At 37.3% G+C, this 14,244-nt stretch overlaps 1 long non-coding RNA gene across 1 annotated transcript; it reads left to right on the plus strand.

The window, feature by feature from the left end:
- The first annotated feature begins 1,440 nt into the window (after positions 1 to 1,440).
- On the plus strand, positions 1,441 to 3,551 carry LOC311497661. The gene is made up of 3 exons (XR_014699387.1): positions 1,441 to 1,982; positions 2,333 to 2,392; positions 2,736 to 3,551. It is a non-coding gene; the product is annotated as an uncharacterized lncRNA (long non-coding RNA).
- Positions 3,552 to 14,244: the final 10,693 nt, after the last annotated feature.

The following is a 14,244-nucleotide window of genomic DNA, read 5'->3' on the forward strand; positions in this document are numbered from 1 at the left end:
TGGAAATGTAGTGTTTAAAAGCCTGCTTCCAGTCACTTAAAGCAGAAGCTGTGAATTTTGACCTGCCTGGTTGACTCATGTATGTATAGCTATATAAAACAAGTAGGTGACATGGTTTTGTTGTTATTGTTATGCACTATGATTTCCACTTCCCTGACTTCCGTGTAGTATTTGTTTGGATTTTTTTGTCCTCCTGTTTTAAACTTGAATCAAAGCACGTATGAGTTACAATGGGATTTGATTCAACTTATGGACTGAAGGAAACTAGAGTTTGCACTAGAGGATGTGCTGTCTCAGCCTGTGTGATTTAAATATACCACACGGTGGAGATCTTGCAGTACTGTTCTCACTATGACAAGCCAGCGAGGCGGCTGAGCTGCTCTTCATTTCCTGTTTCATTCCACGACCGTTTCATCGTGAAAAAATAACTTCAGAGCTTTTACACTTTTTGTCTGCAATGGCCAACCCCATGGACGTTGTCAACCCACAGCCACAAAGTAAGTGTGTGTGTTTGAATTCCATTATTTAATACTAATATGCAGTAGGAAAGTGTTTACTTGTCTTCATTCATTCTAGGCCTGCAAACCGACTTTGGGGCCAACATAAGAAGTAGGAGAAACACATGTTACTGACATGGTGCGATAACATTTCTAGAGAAACACTTCCTCTCATGCAATATTACCTACGTGCTGGATATTATTGTTATGGTTGTGTTTCTTTGTCAGGGACGTTTATTTGTGTGCTAGGGCTATAGGAAGGTTTTTCATTTATCCGAGGCCTGCAATCTCTTTGCTCTCTGTGACCAAAACTCACAAAGTTCTGCATCAATTTACAATTTTTATTAACTTTAGTGGAGAAAGAAATTGTTTTGTGAATATTTGATACAACTACAATAGTTTTGATGTTCAGCTAACAAGTGAGAATGAGAAGCACATGTCAGTGGCAGGATGCAGTTACATTTCCAAAGCAAGCTCTTTAGTTCCTGTTTCTGCATTTTAAAAAGTTAGTAAAATAAGACCGACTGAGTACTATACCATTTGTTCAAGTGTATTATTGGAGAAAAAAATCGTCCTGTTCTTTTTTTTAGACCTAAAATGTTCTGGTGTCAAATTTAAAAACAAGCACGTGTATTGCATTCAGAGTTCCTGAACAACTTGGTATGTGTTGGGACAATAGGAAAAGTTATTAGTTAAAACATCTTGCACAGCTTTTGATCACATCGTGGGTTTTATTATATATTTGCTGAGACAGAAATCACCAATCAATTTCCAGGGCAACTTCATCTCAGTCATTCATGTTAATATATCTGATTAAGATCCATGTACATTTTAGAAAAATAAGACTGACTACTATTTATTAATAACTGAATCTAATAGTGTATAAAGGCTAAAAGTTTAACTGTGTTATGTTTTACACTTGAAGGTGGCAAGCATGACCACACACAGGAGAGCGGGTATGTTTTTTGTTTTTTTTCATCCATTTTATTATTTATTTAAAGCATATCGATAAGATTAATCTGAATGCAGTGCTCAACCAGTGATGCTGGAGTCGTTTTGATGTCCATTAATGTATTTGTTTTTAATCCAATAAAATGTTTAAGCCTTTTTTGTACAACAAACCTTATTTTTTTTTATATATTACAGTGATGCTGGCCTATCCTCCAACATGTACCACACCTTTGATGAACATTACAAAGAAACTGCCCTTCCTGTGGAAGATACAGGTGGTTTTGTGCGACCTATTCTCAGGGAAGACTCTGTCATGTCTCACTGTGCTGAGATGGCAGAAATGATGTCAGTCACTTTGCAGATTTTCCCACCATCACAGCCTGCATCTGCTAAGGAGGGCTTCAAACATTTAGATCAACATCTACATGCGACAGAGGACAGCAAAGCGGAAGCAGTCGAGACTTTACCCGGAACAGCAACCATTTCGCACGAGGAAGGTGGAGGAGAACCCCTTCAAGAAAAGAACTGGAAACTGTAACTATATTTTCAATTTGTATTTATTTTAAATTGTAACAAATACACTTGAAGATATCATATTTTTAGCAACGTTAATCCTGAAAATCAATATATTTTATATGTGCTTCTAAAATAATTAATAATTAATCTATGCAGTACTATTGAAGCCCACTAATACAGAATTGGTGTCCAATTTACTACAGTCTGTGCAATTTATTTGAACATCTTCACCATAAATTTTACCTGTACTACAAGAATGTTTGTCAGTATTTTGATGAACGTGCATTTCTAACTTTTAGGCCGCTCACAAACACAGAATATGAACAGAATATGTGGAAGCATTTTCATTTTCTTGTCTGTATTTCCAGTGGGCCATGTGGTCATTTTGGCAGTATTTCTGTGTGTCACTGTCTGTGCAGGATCTGAAGGTATGTGGTTAAAATCTAATGTAATCTAATAAATATATTAAGTATTTATGAAGGTTTAATTGTCATGAATAGGCGCTGAAATTACTTTTGATACCATTCTACACTGCACCCATTCGACTATTTATAGGCTGGGTTCTGTAAAGCATCTTGAGACATTCTGGACTATAACTGACACGATATAAATAAAACTGAATTGAATTATTTGACATTTCCCTTATCACAGTAGAAACTCAACCTGTGCACGAGTTAAGATGTTCTCCGAACCTAGCTGCAGTGCTTTCACATTTTAAATATCACTTAGAATACTAGCAAGCTTTTTTTAATGCTTTAATGTTCTTTCCAGCTGTGGGGTGTTTTACCTGCATGGACAAGGAGAGATGCCAGGATTTGTCTGTGATATACGGGACGAATGACGACACTCAACTGTACAGCAGAAAAAACAACGAGAGATTTCCAGAATGCGGAATTCGTCCACTTCAGAACACCTCTTGCAACGTTTGCCACAGACAGTCTCACATCCTCATCTATTGTGTCAGTGCGTACAGTATAGACGCAGAGGATAAGAGTGGACGCATCTCAAACATCTCGGAGGGGTGTACATATTCCATGGATATATTTAGATCATTTCGGCTGTTTTCAGCCGCGTGCTGGTCTAAATACAGTGAGCCATGTTTTTGGAATGACAGTATCTATTTGTGAAACACCACCAGCCTACAAATACTTATTAAGACTAGCTCTGATTGGGGTTTTCCTTAATAGAGCTTCGTGAGACTTTAGGAAAACCCCAGGCGTAGCTTTGGCCCAGAGCTAGATGAGGTGGTGCTACACCAAGACCTTGTGTCACATTTTGTCTTGGTAAATGATAACCTATATTTGTATGTGTGCTTCAGCCTATATGATAACAGTCAAAAAATATGTGCTCTTGCTCCTTTTGATGTATTGTATATAATCGTAGTGAGACTGTCTTTGTTCATCTTTAAGCAGGCTCTCCTTCTGTTAGACTATGCACCCACTGGCCAATTTATTATATTCACCTGTTCAAAATCAATACAGTCTCACAGCAATAATAATTCCCTGTCCTAATTTAAATGATCTAGTTGTTGTATGTTGCTGGTGAACTGTATTGACTTAAACTGATTCAACTGAACTCATATCAGTGAAATAGGCTGAATAAAATAAATGCCTCTATTTTTTTATTTATTTTTTTTAATCTGTTCACATTTTTTACTCACTTATGTGTTTTACCTGCATAGAGATAACATGGCATAGACAGACCTAAACACCTTTGCTCCCAGTAGGTGCAACCAATTGGGGCATACTCGGTTCTCAACGGAGCCAGTTCAGACCAACATTCTCTCACAAACATTTTGTGGGCTGGGAAAATTTGAGCTCGATTACAAGCTAGCATGAACAAGGAGAGATGTCCGAATCTGTCATATATAAACAATATACAACTGCAGAGAGACAGCAAAAACAGATGATGTCCACATATTTGGAATGTTGAAAACAGAATGATTTTCTGGTATTGGGGCACGTTATTTCATTGACAATAGTTCATTGTCACAGTCCACCTACACATTCCACCTTACTCATGGAATGGGTTTCAGGGTTTTCCTGTGGAAATGTTTTAATAGAGGTGGTGGTAAACCACCAGGACGTTGGGTTGTAACTTGCCTCATCGGACCTGCACAGTTAAAAAAAGAAAAAAAGAAAGAAAAAAAAGAAAAAAAGTGACATCTATAATCATAGTAGATGGTACCTTGGGTGCTTTCCTTTGCCATCTTGCACAACACAGTGATACTAAAGTAGCTCAGAATCCAGTCAGATCTGACAGATACATAATAAAATGCTGCATTTATCTATAATAATAATAATAATAATATAGTAAATAGCATGATCTAATAAACATGAATTATGACACAGAGTAACACATCCATGAATGCAGATCTTGCACTGGGGCTTTTTAACTTTTAGGTACGGATAGCGTAACTTAAACCAAATGTCTCAGTACGTTTTCCTCTTCCTCTCTCAATGGGAACATGAGACAAATCAATAAATTTGAGGTTTATCACCACAGAGGTAATGTGTCACATTACACTCTTTCGGAAAATAGGTTCACATGAGCAGGAATAAAAACTCTCTGGAAGTTAGTGTTTCATCTCTTGAGTAAGGGCAGGGGGGAAAAAGTGCAGCACTGTAATAACCTGACTGAAGTGATATTTTGTTCCACTCAAAATGAATCTAACCCTCAACACAAAACCTGGAATCTTTAGTTCAGGCAGCTGCATAAGTGAGCCATGGTTCAACTCGTGTTATACTCTCGTCTTTAGACACAGTTGCCATTTTAAGAATTTTGATACAAGGGTGACCTCCAGGCACTTTGAGCTGCATGTTTGGACACTTCAAAGTTGACCAACTGGTCAGCCCACTAGACAAGAGATTCTCTTTGAACCAGCTGCTGTAGGAGGAAGCTAACAGTTTTTAATGTGAACACACACACAAATACTGTTATGTTAAAATTCATCCAGCTCACTGCCTTTATTTTCACAGAGAACCAATTGAATGTTTTACAAAAATAGCACAAATCTAAGTATATCAGAAACATGATAACATGATATAAAACGTAAGTGAATGTGAATGACATTCACTTTCACTGAGGTTTTGTGAAACACATTGAACCTTACGATGATGAGAGACACATCTGACCTATAATCTGTTACTTATTAATGTTTGCCTGCAGTCAACTGCAGTCAAGCCAGACTACACATGCTTATCCACTACAACAGACATCAGGGTTTTCCCATAAGAAAAGTTTAGCTGTGGTGGTAAACCACCAAGACCTTGGGTGTGTGTCTTGTCTGGTAATGTTAGTAGCTGTATCAAGCAGCATTTAATTAGCTGCATGTTAGTAATGTACATGACAACCTACACAATTGTAACAGTCGAAAATATTCTCATTTTGAAATCTATATTCTTAGTGGAGGCAGTCTTTGCTAATTATTAAATTGTTTCTGCCAGATTATACACTCAGCTGCCAGTGTATTCGGTACCCTGCTCAACATGAGTGCAGTCCAACACAGCAATAATATTTTTTAGTATTTAAACTTGTTATTTTGGAGTTTGAATTGTACTGAGTTAAACTGATGGTCTTTATCACAGTGAAATAGGTGGAATAAGTGTTTCTCCTAATAATGTAATCATTTTGTAGATAAACTACAGTATCATTTCTGAGGAGGTGCATGTCAGGTTGAGGCGTAGGGCTCGCAGATGTTTAAAGATGCTGGTCACAAACTAGCACTGGAAATGTAGTGTTTAAAAGGCTACTTCCAGTCACTTAAAGCAGAGGCTGTGAATTTGAACCTGCCTGGTTGGCCTGTCTAGTTCTGATCAGAGAAGGAGTGTTGTTTTCTTTCCCTGCAGTTTATTCATTCATGGTTATTTGTTTGTTTCCACACATGTATGTATAGCTATATGAAACAAGTAGGTGACATGGTTTTGTTGGTATTGTTATGCACTATGATTTCCACTTCCCTGACTTCCGTGTAGTATTTGTTTGGATTTTTTTTTGTCCTCTTGTTTTAAACTTGAATCAAAGCACGTATGAGTTACAATGAGATTTGATTTAACTTATTTGTTAAGCAGTGCTTGTTTTAGCAGCACTGGAGGAAACTAGAGTTTGCACTAGAGGATGTGCTGTCTCAGCCTGTGTGATTTAAATATACCACGCGGTGGAGATCTTGCTGTACTGCACTCACTATGACAAACCGGGGAGGCGGCTGAGCTGCTCTTCATTTCCTGTTTCATTCCACGACCGTTTCATCGTGAAAAAATAACTTCAGAGCTTTTACACTTTTTGTCTGCAATGGCCAACCCCGTGGACGTTGTCAACCCACAGCCACAAAGTAAGTCTGTGTGTTTGAATTCCATTATTTAATACTAATATGCAGTAGGAAAGTGTTTACTTGTCTTCATTCATTCTAGGCCTGCAAACCGACTTTGGGGCCAAAATAAGAAGTAGGAGAAACACATGTTACTGACATGGTGCGATAACATTTCTAGAGAAACACTTCCTCTCATGCAATATTACCTACGTGCTGGATATTATTGTTATGGTTGTGTTTCTTTGTCAGGGACATTTATTTGTGTGCCAGGGCTATAGGAAGGTTTTTCAAGCCCTTCATTTATCCGAGGCCTGCAATCTCTTTGCTCTCTGTGACCAAAACTCACGAAGTTCTGCATCAATTTACAATTTTTATTAACTTTAGTGGAGAAAGAAATTGTTTTGTGAATATTTGATACAACTACAATAGTTTTGATGTTCAGCTAACAAGTGAGAATGAGAAGCACATGTCAGTGGCAGGATGCAGTTACATTTCCAAAGCAAGCTCTTTAGTTCCTGTTTCTGCATTTTAAAAAGTTAGTAAAATAAGACCGACTGAGTACTATACCATTTGTTCAAGTGTATTATTGGAGAAAAAAATCGTCCTGTTCTTTTTTTTAGGCCTAAAATGTTCTGGTGTCGAATTTAGCAAATTTTACAAGCACATGTGTTGCATTCAGAGTTCCTGAACAACTTGGTATGTGTTGGGACAACAGGAAAAGTTGTAGTTTAAAAAAACTCGCACAGCTTTTGATCAACTCGTGGGTTTTATTATATATTTGCTGAGACAGAAATCACCAATCAAACTTTGTCTCAGTCATTCATATTAATATATCTGATTAAGATCCATGTACATTTTAGAAAAATAATACTGACTAGTATTTATTAATAACTGAATCTAATAGCGTATAAAGGCTAAAAGCATCTGTTTTGTTAGTAAAAAAATAATAATGAAACTATGTTGTGTTTTACACTTGAAGGTGGCAAGCATGACCACACACAGGAGAGCGGGTATGTTTTTTGTGTTTTTTTGTCCTGTTTATTATTCATTTAAAGCATATCGATAAGATTAATCTGAATGCAGTGCTCAGCCAGTGATGCTGGAGTCGTTTTGATGTCCATTAATGTATTTGTTTTTAATCCGATAAAATGTTTAAGCCTTTTTTGTATTTTGTACAAGAAACCTTATTTTTGTATATATTACAGTGATGCTGGCCTGTCCTCCAACATGTACCACACCTTTGATGAACATTACAAAGAAACTGCCCTTCCTGTGGAAGATACAGGTGGTTTTGTGCGACCTATTCTCAGGGAAGACTCTGTCATGTCTCAGTGTGCTGAGATGGCAGAAATTACGTCAGTCACTTTGCAGATTTTCCCACCATCACAGCCTGCATCTGCTAAGGAGGGCTTCAAACATTTAGATCAACATCTACATGCGACAGAGGACAGCAAAGAGGAAGCAGTCAAGACAACCATTTCACACGAGGAAGGTGGAGGAGAACCCAAAATGGACGTCAGGATGGACACCGGGAAAGTCCCACAGAAAAGTCCACCAGTGGGTCCTGAAGAAAGGAAGAAGAGCAACCCCTTCAAGAAAAGACCTGGAAACTGTAAATATATTTTCAATTCATATTTATTTAAAATGATCACAAATACACTTATAAAGATATCATATTTTTAAAGACATAATTTTTTTTAAATTTAATCCTGAAAATCAATATATAGTATATGTGCTTCTAAAATATTAATAATTAATCTATGCAGTATTATTGAAGCCCACTAATACACAATTGGTGTCCAATTTACTACAGTCTGTGCAATTTATTTTAACATCTTCGCCATAAATTTTACCTGTACTATGAGAATGTTTGTCAGTATTTTGATGAATGTGTAAATTTAGTTAAGGTTGCTGAGGTCATAGCTAAAGGCGGTGTGTTATACTGAAAGGCATTTCTAACTTTTAGTCCGCTCACAAACACAGAATATGTGGAAGCATTTTCATTTTCTTGTCTGTATTTCCAGTGGGCCTTGTGGTCATTTTGGCAGTATTCCTGTGTGTCACTGTCTGTGCAGGATCTGAAGGTATGTGATTAAAATCAAATCTAATCTAATCTGATAAATATATCAAGTATTTATGAAGGTTTAATTGTCATGAATAGGCGCTGAGATTACTTTTGATACCATTCTACATTGCACACATTCAACTTTTTATAGGCTGGGTTCTGTAAAGCATGTTGAGACAATCTGGACTGTAACTGAAAAATATAATTAAAAAATGAACTGAATTACTTCACATTTTCCTTATCACAGTAGAAACTCAACCTGTGCATGAGTTAAGATGTTCTCCGAACCTAGCTGCAGTGCTTTCACATTTCAAATGTCATGCAGAATACTAGCAAGCATTTATTTATTTTTTTTACATGTTCACATTTACTCAATAATGTTCTTTCCAGCTGTGGGGTGTTTTACCTGCATGGACAAGGAGAGATGCCAGGATTTGTCTGTGATATACGGGACGAATGACGACACTCAACTGTACAGCAGAAAAAACAATGAGAGATTTCCAGACTGCTCTGGAATTCGTCCACTTCAGAACACCTCTTGCGACGTTTGCCACAGACAGTCTCACATCCTCATCTATTGTGTCAGTGCGTACAGTATAGACGCAGAGGATAAGAGTGGACGCATCTCAAACATCTCGGAGGGGTGTACGTATTCCATGGATATATTTAGATCATTTCGGCTGTTCTCAGTCGTGTGCTGGTCTAAATACAGTGAGGCATGTTTTTTGAATGACAGTATCTATTTGTGAAACACCACCAGCCTACAAATACTTATTGAGACTAGCTCTGATTGGGGTTTTCCTCAATAGAGCTTCTTGAGACTTTAGGAAAACCCCAGGCGTAGCTTTGGCCCAGAGCTAGATGTAAATTATAACCCATATTTGTATGTGTGCTACAGCCTATATGATAACAGTCATCTGTTCACATTATTTGCTCAATTATGTGTTTTACCTGCATGGACATAACATGGCGTAGACAGACCTAAACACCTTTGCTCCCGGTAGGTGCAACCAATTGGAGCGTTCCCAACGGAGCCAGTTCAGACCAACATTCTCTCACAAACATTTTGTGGGCCGGGAAAATTTGAGCTTGATTACAAGCTAGCATGAACAAGGAGAGATGCCTGAATGTGTCATATATATACAATATATGGCCACTTTGAACATGTAACTGCAGAAACAGATAGCAAAAACAGATGTTCAAATTTTTGAAAACAGAATGATTTTCTAATATTGAGGCGCATCATTTCATTGACAATATTTCACTGTCACAGTCCACCTACACACCTCACTCGTGGAATGAGCTTCAGGGTTTTCCTACGGAAATGTTTTAACTGTGGCGGTGGTAAACCACCAAGATGTTGGGTTTTAACTTGTCTCATCAAACTACTTAAATGTTACATATATAATCATAGTAGAAGCAGTCTTTATTAATCTTTAAATTGGCTCACATTCTGGCATTCTATGCATTTTCACGCATTAATGATTATATTACTATACATATCCTCTTTAGGTGACCAGGAGGTGACTACTAGGAGTCCAGGTGGTGAAATGAATTCTCCTCCAAGTACGTAGCCTCATTCTATTAACACCTGCCTGATGTCTGTTGGCTATGGTCTCCCTTTGAGAACCTAGTCCATGCTGACATCATTGCATAACATAATTTCTTTTGATTTATAATCTCCAATCTCACATGTGACCAGTGTTGTTCCTCATGCTGTTTTAATTACTTTCTTCCTTTGAAGGTCCTAGCCATGGGCATATGGGATTGGTTTGCAGTGTGGGATGTACGTATCACTGAAAGTCGATTAGACAACAGTGTTGATGATACTGGCTTAAAGAAAACTGTTGAATTGACCCAAAATCACAAGCGCGTGTTTTTTCTTTCTTGCAGTTGTGTTTTTGATTGTATTTGGAGCTGCTGTGTTCTATGGAGTAAGTGTGACTCAACATTAAATAGCCTTCTGTTAAATACCCGTGTGTGTATGTGTGTGTATATATGTGTGCATATATATATATATATATATATAGCTCTGGAAAAAAAATAAGAGACCACTGCAAAATGATCAGTTTTGCTGGTTTTGCTATGTTTTTATTAAAATGAACATTTTTGTTTCATTCTATAAAGTGCTGACAACATTTCTCTCAAATTTGAAATGAAAATATTGCCATTTAGAGCATTTATTGGCAGAAAATGACAACTGGTCAAAATAACAAAAAAGATGCAGTGTTTTCAAACCTCGAATAATGCAAAGAAAACATTTTTTAAACAACACAACACTAATATTTTAACTTAGGAAGAGTTTAGAAATCATTATTGGTGGGATAATCTCAATCTTTAATCACAGCAGTGTTTTTTATAATCTTCCTCATAAAATAAGATTTGGTTCAGGTGATCACCTGATCAGTATCTCAGTAAGTAGAATGAGGAGGCTTGTGTTGGAATCGAACAAACACTGGAATGGACTGGCTGCCATAGATGTAGAGATGCTGATTTAAGAAACATTTGTGGGAGTGGTCTCTTAATTTTTTCCAGAGCTGTATATATATTAGGGGTGTAATGGTACACACAAGTCATGGTTCGGTACATACCTCGGTGTGGGAGTCACGTTTCAGTACAACGGGAAAAAAGAGACAAAATCTCACACATGTATAGACTAGCTTGTTTCATTTGTTTTTAACAAACACAAACTGACTGAAAAAAGTAAAAAACACCTCCTGTTATAAAAGTAAAAAATAGAATAAAACATAAAACAAATAAATAGGGTTCTCATGCCATTCATTCATTTTGTTCATTCAGAGGAAAAGAAAAAGCACAATTTCTTGTAGGGATAAACTGAGGTAGTCAGGTAGCAACTGGCAACTTTGGTAACTTCATTATAAGAAACTAACATTTTCAATGTTGTATTACACAGTATGTAAACAGTGATATTCCAGCAACGTGCCACACCTCCGCGAAACATCGTCGGCAGACAGTCTTTGTCCGGTCCACCACTCGCGTGCCATCGCCGTTATGTTGCACCGGGAAACCAAAGTGTTCCCACAGTGGTGATTTAAATTAAGCCAGCGGCTCTTCCAACTCCATTCTTCTTTTAGTACATCCATGCTCCACACTCTCCATTACGTTTCTTTTTCGTCCGTTTTTCTTCTTGTGTAGGCTAATGACACTCAGACGTATTCACTGTATGACTGCGTGCACCAAACCTTGACACCTGTACCATGACACCGCGCGACGAATACAAATACCGTTGAGGAGTCATAGATTTTAGTTATTCTTGTAGTTTAATTATCATTTGTGTCATTGTCATATATTCTTTTCTGCAGTTTTAAGTTTTTGTTGTCCCTGAAGAAGTTTTTAAGAAAAACATACAAACAACAATTATGTGTTTTTGGATATGAAGAATTGCATTTAACTTTCATTTTTTTATTCTTTCCTTTTAGTGCTGGAAGTTCAGAAGGTAAGTTCACATGTTTGATCACCTACTTTTCCATTATCCTCTCTCTTTAAGTAACCTTAGTGTTGTGTTTCTACAAAAAGGAGGAACCAACTGGAAACTAGGCAGGATGAGCATTACAGGAATCTTAAATAAAACTTACAGGAAGTGAGAAACAAAAGGAGCTGCTATGCTTAAGCAGGTAGTCCCACTATAGGTCTAACAAAAGTTAATTTTGTTAATGGTTAATTACAAATGGCAACCAGAAAAAGGCAACGAAGCCAAAACATATGGAAATGGGACACATTAATTCACGGGGAAGCAGGAAAAACACAGGGGTAATACAACTAGGTGGTGCAACATCCAGGGAAAACCAACTGGGTAAACATAAAGGTTGACAGACTAAAATCTAACAAAGGGCAGAGGAAGGGACAGGAGTATATGTATACACACGCACACGCACACAGGTGCTGTTGAGATAACAAGACACAGGTGAGAATAATGAGGGAGGAGCTCATGAACTAAAGACACAGGGAAAGAGGATTGTTGTAATATTCCATAAATACAGGATGTTTACTAGTAGACTGTGAACATTTAATATAAAAGTGTATTCACACATTTCTCTTTCTCTTTTCTAAAATAGAGCTGAGAACGGCCATCAGCAAACAAACCCTGTGTGACCAGCACCACGGCCGTCCAATTAAGATTCTTACATTTTGCTTTGCTGTCATTAGACAACATATAGAAAATAGCTGCATTGCATGAAGTTTTTTTTGTTTGTTTGTTTTTGTTTAATCCTTTGACTGTGGAAAAGTGGACACCATGACAGCTCCTTAAAAGTAAAGCCAAAGCAAGTGGAGAGCCCCCTGGTGGATGGCTGCAGTATAGGTCATAAGCTCCACCTCCTCCATGTTAGTGGATGGCACATACAGTACACCTCAAACAACATTTTTTCAAGGACAATTCCTGTCCTTTTAGGTATTTTTGTTTTAGTTACAAAAAAAAGGATGTGACATCTTGATGGTTGACAGCTGCTATGTCAATCACTTTGTGAAGCAAATAAATAAATAAATAGAAATAAAATAAGTGCAGTTATGTGCTCCACTCTCGGACAGTACTGCTCAGACTCTGGCTCCAAAATCACAAGGTAGTGCCACCCGTATCCCCAGGATAGGGAAGAAGCGTCATTGTTTGTATCTGCAGTCTATGGATTAATAACAAGCATTGGTTAAAACTGATGATAATCTTAAAAATGTTATATTAGCTTTCAGCTTTGCTTGCTAGCAAATAGCGATGGACAAAATTTGCCTTTTTTCCCCCCATTTGTCCTATTTAAAAATGCTTTAAGCTTGTGGTTGTGTCATTATTAACATCAGTTGTATTTGATGAATAAAGATGACTAAGAATAAAATTGTGCATTTCAATGTGTTCTTCAATGAATTTAAAAAAAAAACAGAAGTAGGCCATTGAATTATTTATTTATTTAAAATTTTAAGTAATCATTATGCAAAATGGCCCATTTCAGAATAATATATATCATTGTATTATAATTATTGATACATATATGTTCCAGCATCACTTTTATGTTGTGGGAGGTAAAAGTTTCTCTCAATTTACTCTCCATAGGGTCGCATATTTTACAATTGGTTGATTGATATTATTATTCTGAATCTAATCAAACTTGATCCAATTTTCTATACAGTGTATAGTGCCAGTATAAATATGGTATATTGTGTCATAACATAACATAACATGACATATTACATTAGTCATTTCAGGACACTTCGCAAAAATGGTCATGATCTTGCAGTAGCATAGAGAAAACTTCCCCTTTGGAGAGCCCTTACTGACTGTTATGACGGAGGCTACATAAAAATATAAACGCATGGATAGTTGGTTGAGCGGGTTCTCCACAGCGTGCAAGTATAATCATAAGATTCCACATGTACGCTTTAGTCAGATATGTGTATCTATGACAGATGTCTGTTTATCTTGCTGTTCTCTTCTCTTCTCTCTTTGCTGTTCTCTTCTCTCTTTCTTCTGTCTGTACCCGGCTGGCCTTAGGCAGATGGGTCCCTCCATATGAGCTGGGTTCTGCTCAAGGTTTCTTCCTGTTAAAAGGGAGTTTTTCCTTGCCACCGTTGCCTTCAGGCTTGCTCTGGGGGTTTCAGGCCGGGTTTTTGTTAAGCGCCTTGAGACGATTTGTATTGTTATTGACGCTATATAAATAAAATAAAATTGAATTGAACTGAATTGAATTAAAGAGCAAAGGGGTGACATGTGGTGTTCAGTGCATCATGGGAAGCAAACAGCCTTGACATTTAAACCAGATTTATGGTTGTCTGATCTACGCCACAGGTACTTTGTGGACTTTGCTGTAGCCTGATATGCACCTCCCCATGAGTAGCATCATTACAAAATGTTGCAAACACACCAGCGCGCAAGTATAAATGCTGACACCAGGATAACCCAC

Source organism: Chelon labrosus (genome assembly GCF_963514085.1).
Source record: "Chelon labrosus genome assembly, chromosome: 12".
NCBI lineage: Eukaryota > Metazoa > Chordata > Actinopteri > Mugiliformes > Mugilidae > Chelon > Chelon labrosus.